Source organism: Lissotriton vulgaris, unplaced genomic scaffold (assembly GCF_964263255.1).
Source record: "Lissotriton vulgaris unplaced genomic scaffold, aLisVul1.2 SCAFFOLD_3569, whole genome shotgun sequence".
Lineage (NCBI taxonomy): Eukaryota > Metazoa > Chordata > Amphibia > Caudata > Salamandridae > Lissotriton > Lissotriton vulgaris.
The window spans coordinates 67,286-78,967 of NW_028245403.1; the positions used below are offsets into that span (position 1 = coordinate 67,286).

The following is an 11,682-nucleotide window of genomic DNA, read 5'->3' on the forward strand; positions in this document are numbered from 1 at the left end:
CTATGCATGTCTTTAGATTTAACTATTTTAACTTCAACTGGCTCAGTTAAATCTGTTTTATTTGCTGATTAGCTACACCTACTACTTGGATTTTATCTCCAGAGAGAGGAAGGTTTTCTATTTCCGCTGATCTAACAGTAGAACGGGTAGCACCTGTATCCACTAGGAAAGTAATTTCTACATCATTCACTTTACCATTTACAAATGGACCAGATTGATCTATCTCAAGAGTGGCTCCAAGCACACACTCTTCTTCCTCTCTCAGGCACCGTCAGAAGTAATCTTCAGATTCACTCACTCCATCTTCTTTCAACCAATATTGTTGAGACACATTCAACACATTCACTCTTGGCGATCTGTTTACCTGTTCACCTCCGCTGAATCCTGTTTCTGTACTGTATCTCTGCACATTTACACAGTTTGGAAGTGGCGGTTGTGGTAACTGACTCTGCTGAATCACTACCTGTCGCTGTAGCTATTGCTGCTCATTTATCTCATTCTGCATCTGTGGATTTAATGATGCATTTTAAAATAATTTCTGGACAGATTCTTGCATTCACGCTTCCAGTGTCCAATTTCGCCACAATTAAAACATGGGAGTTTCTGTTTTAACTCCTCTATATTTCCAATCAATTTTGGTTTATTATAATTACCTTTAAATTTCCCTTGATTCTGATCAACATTCTTATTTCCTAAATTTGCTATTTGTTTTTCAGCCACTTTTACCTGTGCCCACATAGCCTTTTCTTTCAACTTCTTTTGTTTAGCATCTATTTCATCACTACAGTATTTTGCTTTTCTCAAGATATCATCTACTGTGTGTGATTGCCAACCAACTATTCCAGTTCTTACCATTTCACTAATTTCAGATCTCAAGCCATATACAAATCTGTATATAAAATGGCTCATGTCTTTTTCACTTAAATGTTCATAACCACTGTATTGTTTAAATACCAGCAGTAATCGTTCATAAAATGAATTTACTGATTCCTTTGACTCTTGGGTTGTGTTATCTATTTTAACCCAATCTATCTCTTTTGGGGGAATCTTATTTTTCAAAAACACAGTTACCTGTCCGTACTTTCTCATTACCTCTGGTGAAGGAGCACCTGTTAATTTATCTCGAGGGTATTCTTCCTTAGGCCAATTTATAGTAGTTTTACATTCTGTCCAAAGATCTGATGGGACAACTATGTCAAATAATCCATCAAGATCAATCCACAAAACTTTTGAAACTTTTACAAATCTGTCTACCTGTCGATACCATTCTACAGGTTTTTCTCTTAATCGAGGAAAATCATTTGTAAACAGTAAAATGTCCTGTCTTGTCCATGGGACATGCACATACCCTCCTCCCACTATTTCTCATATTGGAAATTCATTTACTTCTTTTTCCTTTTCTTTGATAGGAAAAGCTAAATTTGTTCTGTCTTCATCTCTTTTCTTTGTCCATTTCGCTCTCCATTTACTTAATTCACCCCATTTTCTCAAAATCACAATTAAGTCTTTTATATGAGTGATTCTTCCTGTGGTATTCATATTTTCAATGTCTTTTTCAGAGAAATCCACCCTATAAGTTTTCTGCAAATTCTTCTGCTTACTTAAATCTATTTCTAATTCAAAAGCCATATCCTCTAATTGATCATATTTGTTTTTCGTTTTCCATGTTGCTTTTGCAAATAAATAATAATTCATCATCCTGATATGCCTTCAATCTGTCAGTTCCAATCGTTCCAATTATTAATTCCTCTAAATCTGCTTTCAATTTTTCAATATTAAGTAATTTACATTCTGGGGTTTGTGTTAAATTTATTTTACTCAGACTCTTTTCCGGAGTTCCAGAGTCAGATTCTGCACCAGATGCAGTTTTACATGACAAACTTTGATTAAAAGTTAAGTCAGGCATTATTATTTTTTCTCGATGTATTTCAGACAAATCTGAATAAAATTTTTCAGTCACTGTATTTCTGAATTTAATGGAACAGTTAAAGCTGAATGCCTAATTTCTTTTTGATCAAATACTGGAAGAACAGGTGGAATCGTTACAGGTACTGTTACTGCTTCCATGCTTTTAGTTAACTGCTGTATTAATTCATTCGTAGAATGAATATATTCTGAGGTATTTGGTAATTCCTCATACCTTTCTGTTCTTTTTCCATCTCTTGGGGTTTTATTTCTTTGAACTGGGGTTTTAGTATAATTACTATTTTCTCCTGACATATTTGAATTACGTCCTGTTTCTACTCTTTCAGGTGTTTTTGTATAATTCAGATTTGTTTTAGGAGATGTCTCATCAATAATTTCTCTTGAAGGAGCACTTGGAGAAGTCCATGAACAAGCTGGTTGATAAGGTGGCGGTTTTCTAGTATACATTTCTTCTAATATCGCATCTTCTGAATCACTTTCTTCACTATTTTTCTTTTTTCTTTCGGATACTCTTTTGTCCAGTTACCTCATCAATTAATCTCACTGGGTACAAGCCATCACACATGTCTGCACTTCTCCATCGATGCATTCTATCCTCATGTGTTTCTCTATCAAGACCTAATCCTGTTCCCCTTAATGTTCCTCTACTTTCTCGTACTAATTCAAACATTTCATCTTCCCATTCCACTAAAGCTTCAAATTGAGTAGGTCTAGGTTTTGGTACAAGTTTCATCATTTTTTCTCCTAAATTTATCAAAACTGCTATGTTAAATAATCCATCTTCCGGCCATGCTAATACACCATCATTTTCAGTATACCTCATCCAATTCTCAATCCAAAGACAAGTATGATAACCATATTCACCGAACATATAAGCTGCATGTGTTTTGTACTTATGAAGTAATCTTCCACCCCGCGTTGAAATTTTCTTGTCAGGTTTTATTTTGTTTTTCAATTTCTGAAACCATGAAAGCTTCTTTTTCTCCTTCATGTAATAGTAATCCATGTTTTTAAACAATTTCCCTTACTTCGGAAAAGATCGTAAGAACTTCCTTGTTATTCCGCAACACCAACCAATCCGTGCACGAAACTTACTAACCAACCAATCAAGTTAAGCTTCGTCACTATTTTGCTCAACCAATAGAATTACTGTTTTTTTAGGATGAGCCAATCAGCTGTAAGCTTGCCTTAGTCACATGAACCAATCTGTGCACGAATACTGTGACGTATGTTAGCCAATCACAGCGCGGCACTTGTGACGTATGCTACCGTTGCAGCTGCTCTGTCCCTCACTTCACTCCTTTAACTTCTTTACAACATTTTTTTCACAGCGCCATATTTACAAATCTTTCAATTAAATTCAGTTAATAACTCCAAAAAAAAACATTTGTCTGTTTCAGTAAAAAAAAGTGATCGCTTTCCCAAACATTCAAGTATTCTTTTCACGTGAAATAGACAATGCTATTTTCACAGAATATTTAAATTCGTCGATAAAGTAAGGCTACTTTACCCTTCTAGCAGGTAATAACAAATTCGTTTCTCTCAAAATGCACATACAGAGATATTTTACACCTCCTTAGAGACAATTTAGGGTTTCACTCGAAGGTACATTACAAAATCATTTACGCACATTTATACAGAAAAAATCCCTAACAATGCGTACATAAATCTTTAGTAGGACTTTAACGCACTAATAGAAATCCTCACTCGCCAGTAAGATAGACGACGCTTCCTTACCCTTCACTCAAGCTTAGATAAATTCTACTACTCTTTTCACAGTGAGTTTTAAAACAGAACAGAAGTCCCTATACTCGAAAGCTACGATTTCATAGACAATCCTCACTGTGCATTCTACCTTACACACCTAAAATCCCTAGACTTGTGCTGTACGACCACAACACTTGTGATATACGGCGATACCACTATTTTGAAACAGAACAAATGCACTGTGTAACTTCACCTGTCACACTTCTCATGCCGGCACAAACCAGGAATTTTCACACTGCTGGAAAAAACCTTTCGACTACATATAACAACTGAACAAACTTAACATGTTTTAGACATCAATCCTATGTATTACCATGTAACATGCTAGTTACCATAGAAACCGTAACTCTGCTACCAAGTAATTGATCCAGCGCTCTGATTGAAAAACTGTCTCATAAATACTACCTAACACCTCAATACTCACCATTAATCAAGACACACATATAAAGGCCCATAATACCAATGAGACAATTTTGAGCTACTGAATCAAGTGGTGTGATTAATAAAACTACTCACATATTATTTACAATATTATATACAACTGCAGTTTATCTTTCTTTACCATGGTTTTAAACATTTATTATTAATCGGACCACTAAGGCGATTGGATCAACTGATGGAAACTAGACCATGAATAAACAAGACCAGCTTGTCTTTTCAAATCTAATTTTATTAACTTTATTTTTCATAAAGAAAAAGCATTTATGTTTTAGAAACTTTATTTTATAAGCAATTAAGAAAGCAGCATTTTAATAAGGAAATGAATTAATAAACTGACATTTTCAAAGCAAGCCCAGAGACATATTAGCAGAATAACAGTTTTCATTCCTAAATCTATTTCCCTGATTATTTCTCACTTCACCTAAAAAGGAAAAAATCATTAAAAGTCTGCTGTCCTTACATGCGCCAAAGGTCCAACAGCATGTCACGTTATTCTGGAATCGGAAAGTAAGAGTTTTTTCCCTGCTCATAGTTTCAGGTTTTATACCTTTCTCTCTAGCTAAACTTTCTACAATTTACATTCTTTTCAGCAAATCTGAGCTTTTCATTGGCTGTCCTGTGTCAGTCCACAATAAAATGTATTAGGTCATCTCCGATTCTTGACTAAGTCCAGGCTTCAAATAAGCTCTATTGTCTTTCATTTCCACATCTTTCAGCTTCCTCAAGAAAGTAACTTTTTCCTTGAGTTTCGAACATTTACTTCCTAGCCTTGGCAGACACTTTAAGTTCCTGTCCTTGAGCCTTTTCTCCATGAACATGTTCAGCTCGACCAAAGAACTGCTTTTTCAATTAATGATAACAGTGCAGTAAAAATTTTCACAGCTACGCATGTGCAAAGACTTCACTCTGGACAAGCTTTCGCGTCTGCAGCTCTGTCAGCCATATTTTCTGAACCACCTTTAGGTTTCACTTTGGAAACTATTATTAAACAAACACAAGACATCAATTAATTAAAGAATTAAGACCCATTCTGTTACCCACCCCCTTTACTAATTAATCCTGTTAATTATGTTACCTAGCAAAAAGCTAAATCAGGCAGCATTATAAATACTGAAAAAGACAATAGACAAGGTTAGTTTATTATTTTTTCCTTGCGTTTGCAACATAAAGCACATTAGTTTATCCTGCGTGTATTGATGAATGTATTTTTAAACTAAGTTGATTAGTAATTTCACCACAAACTTATTAATTTGATTACTGTTATAAGAGATTAACTTCACAAGTTTGAACAAAATCTTGTTCTTCACCTTGCTTCATCAGTAACAACAAACAAAAATATTCCCTATGCCAGAATATAAATATTTCCCACATATTGGAGAACTTGAAAAACTTTGATCCATTGAAATGTATTTTAGAAGGGCTCTCGTTTCTTATCCTTTGTAATTTTGTGAACCCCCTCACCAGCATTGACACCCTGCAGGTGCATGTAGGTGCACCTGCTGTCCTGAGGTGTACCTTTCACTAGATCTATACTCCATAAAATTATCTGCAATGTTTTACTAATCTGAAAAGGAATGAAGATCTAGGAGTGGATGCAAAAGAGGGAAGGACCGTGCTGGTGCAGAGTTTCAAAGGTCTCAAAAGTATCGGGTATCGTACACACCTATCATAGGCTTCCCTTGGTGTTTACTATTAGGTGCATGAGCTTTATAACACAACTTGACTCATCTTCTCTGTGTTTGAAGTGCACCTGTGTCCATAGTCATAGAAACACACAATAGTTTGGGTAATAAAAAGAGTGGAGAGGAAGAAAGAGTGAGCAAGGGAGTAAGAGGGGTGAAATGGAGAAGGAGTGCACAATGGAGAACAGAACCAGAAGAAGAGATAGGAAGTGAAGCACAGCAGGGACAGAATGACATAGCGGAGTGAAAGAGACAGAAAAGAAAGAAGTGTTTGAGATGAAGTGGGAGAGACAGATGAGGAGAGAGTGGGTGAGAGAAACAGGATGAGAAGGAAATATGGGGGGAGAGAGAGAGAGAGAAGGGGTTTAGGGAGAGAAAGAAAGAACAACTATGAAAGACTGTGGCAGAGGAGAGAACTGAGAGACAAAGTGTGAGACAGACATGATATTAAGTGATAAAAGAAGAGATTAAGGGCCCGATGTAGGTAATATTGATTTAGCGATTTTTAATTACCACATTTTACCGATTCGGTAATTGAAAATCGGTAAATCAATGTGGTTGACATGTAGGTATTTCCAGATGTGGAAATACCGATTCTGTAACATTCGGTATTTACCGATTCTGTAAATATAGAATCGGTATTTCCCATTGATTCCTATGGGCTTCAAAGCCCATAGGAATCAATGGGAAATACCGATTCTGTATTTCCCAGAATCGGTAAATACCGAATTTTGCAAGGGTGCAGGGGGTGTCACTTTGACACCCTCTGGCACCCCACAAATAGGCATGTGCGCCATGTGGCACACAGACATGCCCTAAGGGCATGTCTGTCTGTCACATGGCTAGGTGTGCATACACACATGTGCATGCACACCTGAAATCGGTATTTTACCACACAATAGGATTGTGTGGTAAAATACCGACATTGTAGGGCCTTTGGGACTCAGAAGAGTCCCACCTACATCTGAGATTTACTGATTCGGTATTTTACAGAATCGGTAACTTTACCGAATCGGTAAAGTTACCGATTCTGTAAAATTGTGCCCCTACATTTCAAATCATGTATACCGATCGGTAACGGCCGAAAATACAGATTTTCGGCTGTTACCGACCGACCTACATCTGGCCCTAAATGTATGTGTCTGTTCAAATGTTTGTGTATGTATGGGTAGATAGTTGTGTGTGTACATGCGTGTGTGCGTATGTATGTGCATTTAAGTGTGCTATGTGTGTTTGTGTGTGTGTATATTTGTGTGTGTGTGTGTCTGTGCTATGTTATTTGGGTGCGTGTGTGTGTGTGCATGCAGAGGGGTTTTAATGTGTTGTATTTGTACGCATTTATGCATGTGTGTATGAGTGTGTGCTTTGAAGAGGGAATGCATGTGTGTACCAGAGTGATAGAGAAAGGTGCAATAAAGACAAGATAGAAAGAGTCAAAATAAAGAGGTGACAAACACCAAGAGCTGAAAGGATAGAGACATGCAGTGAGTCTGAGAGAAAGAGACAATGTGAGAGAGAACAAGACTAAACCAGAATCTGAGTATAAGCGTGAAGAGAAGGGAGCAGTAAGAGAGCAGTCGAGGAGAGAAAAATACAGTGACAGAGAGTCACAAACAAAGGAGAGGCAGAGAAAGTGCCAGAGAGGGGGCTAAGTGGGATGGAGGCCACGTACACCAGGACAGCATGCGTTGGCCAGATCCCGCCCTTGCAGGGCACAGTGCATGTGGGGGGCGGTTATGTACAGCGGAGATGTGCAGGGGTGCGTCCGGAGGGTGGTGGTAGCTGCTGGGTTTGTGTACTGCACTGTGCTGGCCGGTTCCTCTCCCTGTGTGTGTCGTGCTCTAACCTGTATGGTCTGGGACTACCGACCACCCCCTCCCTGCGAAGCAACCACCACAACAATACGCTGAGTAATTTAGGCAGGCGAAGAGTTTTTTTGGAAGGAACAAATTAAAATTGTTAAAATAAACATGATTTACACAATCGTTAATATGCAAAATTCTGTCATTAGATTTACATCATCATAGACAGGTATGAAGGGCTAACCTTAACAAATGTCTAATACAGCGTGTTCCTAACCAAATCTAACATCCTATGTATGAATTTTGCATCCTAACAATTTTGGGCCTACGGTAAGGTCGTTGACCGGTGTCAGATCCTTATTACCAGCTATGCCCTCACGTGTGAGTGCGCATGCCCAACAGCGCCCGATTACCGGGAGAGTACGTACCTCTCCTGGTTACCCCATCCGCTCCGTGAACTCCATTAAACCAAAGAGGAGGGCCCTTTCACTCACGCCACTTTAAGACGTCATAGTGTATGTGGGGGTGGCTATCAGCCCAAGGAAAGTGTTACTCCCTCCCCCGCACCATCCGACCATCCTGCCCCTGAAGTTCTAGGAGAGACCATTGGCCCCTCACCCTGGGCGACCCCATTCGAGAATGGTGCCGCCCCTAAGGACCTTAAATTGCTGCTCATCGATCATGACCTTACCGCCACAGGCCAGCATAGTTGACCGACTATCTGCCCCCCACAAACCTCCTACACTGAAAGGTCATACCTATCTCGCGAAACCTTCTAACCATGCTAGTATGTTCCTTGTAAATAAGCTATTGCCTGCCTCAGTCAAGTGGACCCCATCCTGCAAGTGAAAGTGTTCCCCTCAGATGCACTCATGCGGAATACTCTGTAAGTGCGGTGTCCTGAACAGCTTCTCTATCTTGTTGTTGACTCTCTTTACTGAGTGGTTCAATGCCCTAACTGACACCGCCCCTCTCCACTACAGTCTAGGTATTAACTGAGACCACACTATGGTGCAACCCGGGAGCACCTTCGCCAGCCAAATTGCCGCCGCTATAATCTCTTCTAATAGGACCCTTCTGCCCCGTGTCACTAAGTCATTCCCTTCAAGATACAAGATGACAATGGAGGGCAGCGGGGTGTATCTGTCGAGTAAGCCGGAAACAAAGCTCCTTAGTTGATTTAGGCAGAGCCCCCCCTACCATGAAATGAGACCTGACAACCCCTGCTCTCTGCCCGCGGTACACAATCACCTGCAAAGAAAATTGCCTTAGCTCGTCTCAAATAAGAGTGACCAACAACCAATACTACATGCGTTTTCCTCCTGTCGTCTTGATGTTACCCCGTTGTTGTTGATCGTATTTGTTGAGGTAACAGTTTCTGCCCTGCGTCACAGGTCCGAGAAACTGAAAGGAAACAGGCAACAAGTCAGGTGTCAGGTTGGGTTGTCAGTACTTAAAACATCCGCACATAGCGCTTATAAGCGTTGGAAGACCATCTCCCAATCCTCTTTCTACTGTTGGCATGCAAACCTCTCGCTGTTGCCTCAGTTCCTACACGTATTCGGAAAGAATGTGTCCCAAATTCCTTGGGATCGAGACCAGCCTTGGCGATTGCCATTGCTAAAACTCTTTGGGAACTGAAACCTGGTCAATGGGGTCCCATCTGTGTGCATTAACAATGACCCCGTTGCCCCATCCACCCGTTGCCTGAGGTATGCCTCCACATGTGACACCGGGCAGCACAAGTTAGTTGGTGCCCGGTGTAGTACAAAGCTATCACCCCTGGCCTCCTGATCAGTTTTTTTGATTTCCGTATGGTTAACCAGATTGAATCAGCCCTTAACGTGAGGTCTTCCAGCTGCAGCCCACCCAACCTGTCCAGTTTGTTGTTTGCCACCAGTTCATTTACCCGTAATGCCCATAAAAGGCCAAAGCAAATGCAGCTCTATATAGGAGTACTTCCACCGGGGAGCTACATGTGTCAGCTAAGGCATCCAACACCCAAGACAACCGTTCCAAACCTATTGGCCGTCTGTAATCAGCGGTGCTTGCCTGTAGGCGTCGCCAACCCTTAAATGCTTTGCGCACTAAAAAACTGTTTGTGGGGTCCCTGACACCTTTTAACTGAGCAAAGAAAGAGACAGCCTCTTTGTGTCTGCTAGCTGTCGCCGCTAAGCGCCCCTCTCCATGCAGTGTGTTCATGTATGGGTTAAAATGCACTTCCTGCCACCACTTTACTTCCCATGCGTGTCCCAAAAAATTGCAATAAGCCATGAACGCCCCTTCGTAAGCTGTCCTGGTCCTGTGTGCTAAACCGACTGCCACGAGGTTCTGTATTTGGGGGCACCAATTTGCCAAAGCATTGCTGGGAAGTGTGCGGGTGAAGCTTCTGCCGCAGGTAAGTGCTCCCTGAATAGCTGCATTTTAAAGCGAGAAAGGGCGTCAACCGCGTTATTCAAGACCCCTGGGACATGTCTGGCCTTAAATTGCACATTAAATTCCAAGCAACGTAACACAATCTCCTTTATGAGGCGGAGTATAAACTTACACCGTGCTGCCTGTTGGTTGATGCATTCGACTACAGTCATGTTTTCTGACCAGAATATCACTGATTGGTTGGACAACTGCTCAGGCCAGACAGTTAATACGACCCATATTGGGAAGAGCTCTAGAAAACCAATGTTTTCTGTCAAACCGCTTTCTTCCCACCACTCCGGCCACCTTTGTGCCACCCACTTGTTGACAAGTATGACGCCAAATCCCACACTGCCGGCAGCATTGGTCCATAGACCCAAGTCCGGCGACGTGGTGGGGGGGCCGCACCACACCACTCTGCCATTGAAATTCTACAGGAATGCCATCCATATTCACATGTCCTTGTGCACCTCAACTGACAGTCTGGTTCGATGATGTTTTTCCGCAGGCCCTTCATGGCCTGCGCGTTAGATCGGGAAAATGGGCGTGCCATAGGCATCACCCTCCATGCAAAATTGAGCTGACCAACGGTCTGTTGCAGCTGTTGTAATGTGACCTTCTCTTTCGCTAAACATTGGTGTAATGCTGCCCTAAATTTTACAATCTTTTCCTTGGGTAACCTGAAACAACCTTCCACAGAGTCCAATTCAATGCCCAGGAATTCCAAACAAGTCGATGGACCCACCGTTTTTCCTGGCGCCAGCGGGACCCCAAAACCCTGCATGAGCACGCAAAATTCCTGCAATGCCCACGCACACTCCTGAGAGCCCGCTCCCCCCAGCAAGAGGAAGTCGTCCAGGTAATGCATCACATGTTGGTGCCCTGTTATCTGTCTCATCACCCATTCTAGGAATGAACTGAATGTCTCAAAATATGCACATGACACGGAGAAACCCATGGGCATACACATATCCATATAGTATTTGCCTTCAAAGGAAAAACCCAGCAGGTGTTGGTCCAAAGGATGTACTGGCAATAGTCGGAAAGCTGATTCAATATCTGATTTTGCCATCAATGCCCCGGGACCCAGAACTCTCAACATCTCTACTGCCTGATCAAAAGACGCATACTTCACACTGCAGATGCCCTCGTCGATGGAATTATTCGACGATGCTCCCCTAGGTGCTGAGAGGTTGTGGATGAGTCTGAATTCGCCCTTCTCTCTTTTCGGGACCACCCCCAGCGGTAAGCAAACAAGTCAGGTACCGGGATGTCATTGAAAGGAACAACCAACCTACCTAGGCGTAGCTCCATCAAGATTTTGGATGCCACCACCCCAGGATTGTGTCTAACTTACAATTGATTCCTACACTCAGGTGTCCCAGTGTAGCCCCCTGCAGGAATCCGAAAACTGTGTGTGAAACCTTCTTGCAGCATCCTTGCGGAAGCATGATCTGGGTACCTGTTCAGCAAGGGATCATAGCCAGGACATCAATGGGTGAATGTGCGACTTGCAGGTATCCCCCACTAATCTTGTTCCCTATTCCCCATGTTGCCTGAAGCACTACCATTTGAACAGCATGCTGTTTCTGGGTGGGATGAGTGGCCGCATATGTAACATGCATGTCTGGATTTGGAAGTGCCCGCTG

General features: G+C 41.5%; 1 pseudogene; it reads right to left on the reverse strand.

Moving 5' to 3' along the window:
• Positions 1–1,642: 1,642 nt before the first annotated feature.
• Positions 1,643–2,932, reverse strand: LOC147666429 (uncharacterized; annotated as a pseudogene).
• Between the last annotated feature and the right edge of the window lie 8,750 nt (positions 2,933–11,682).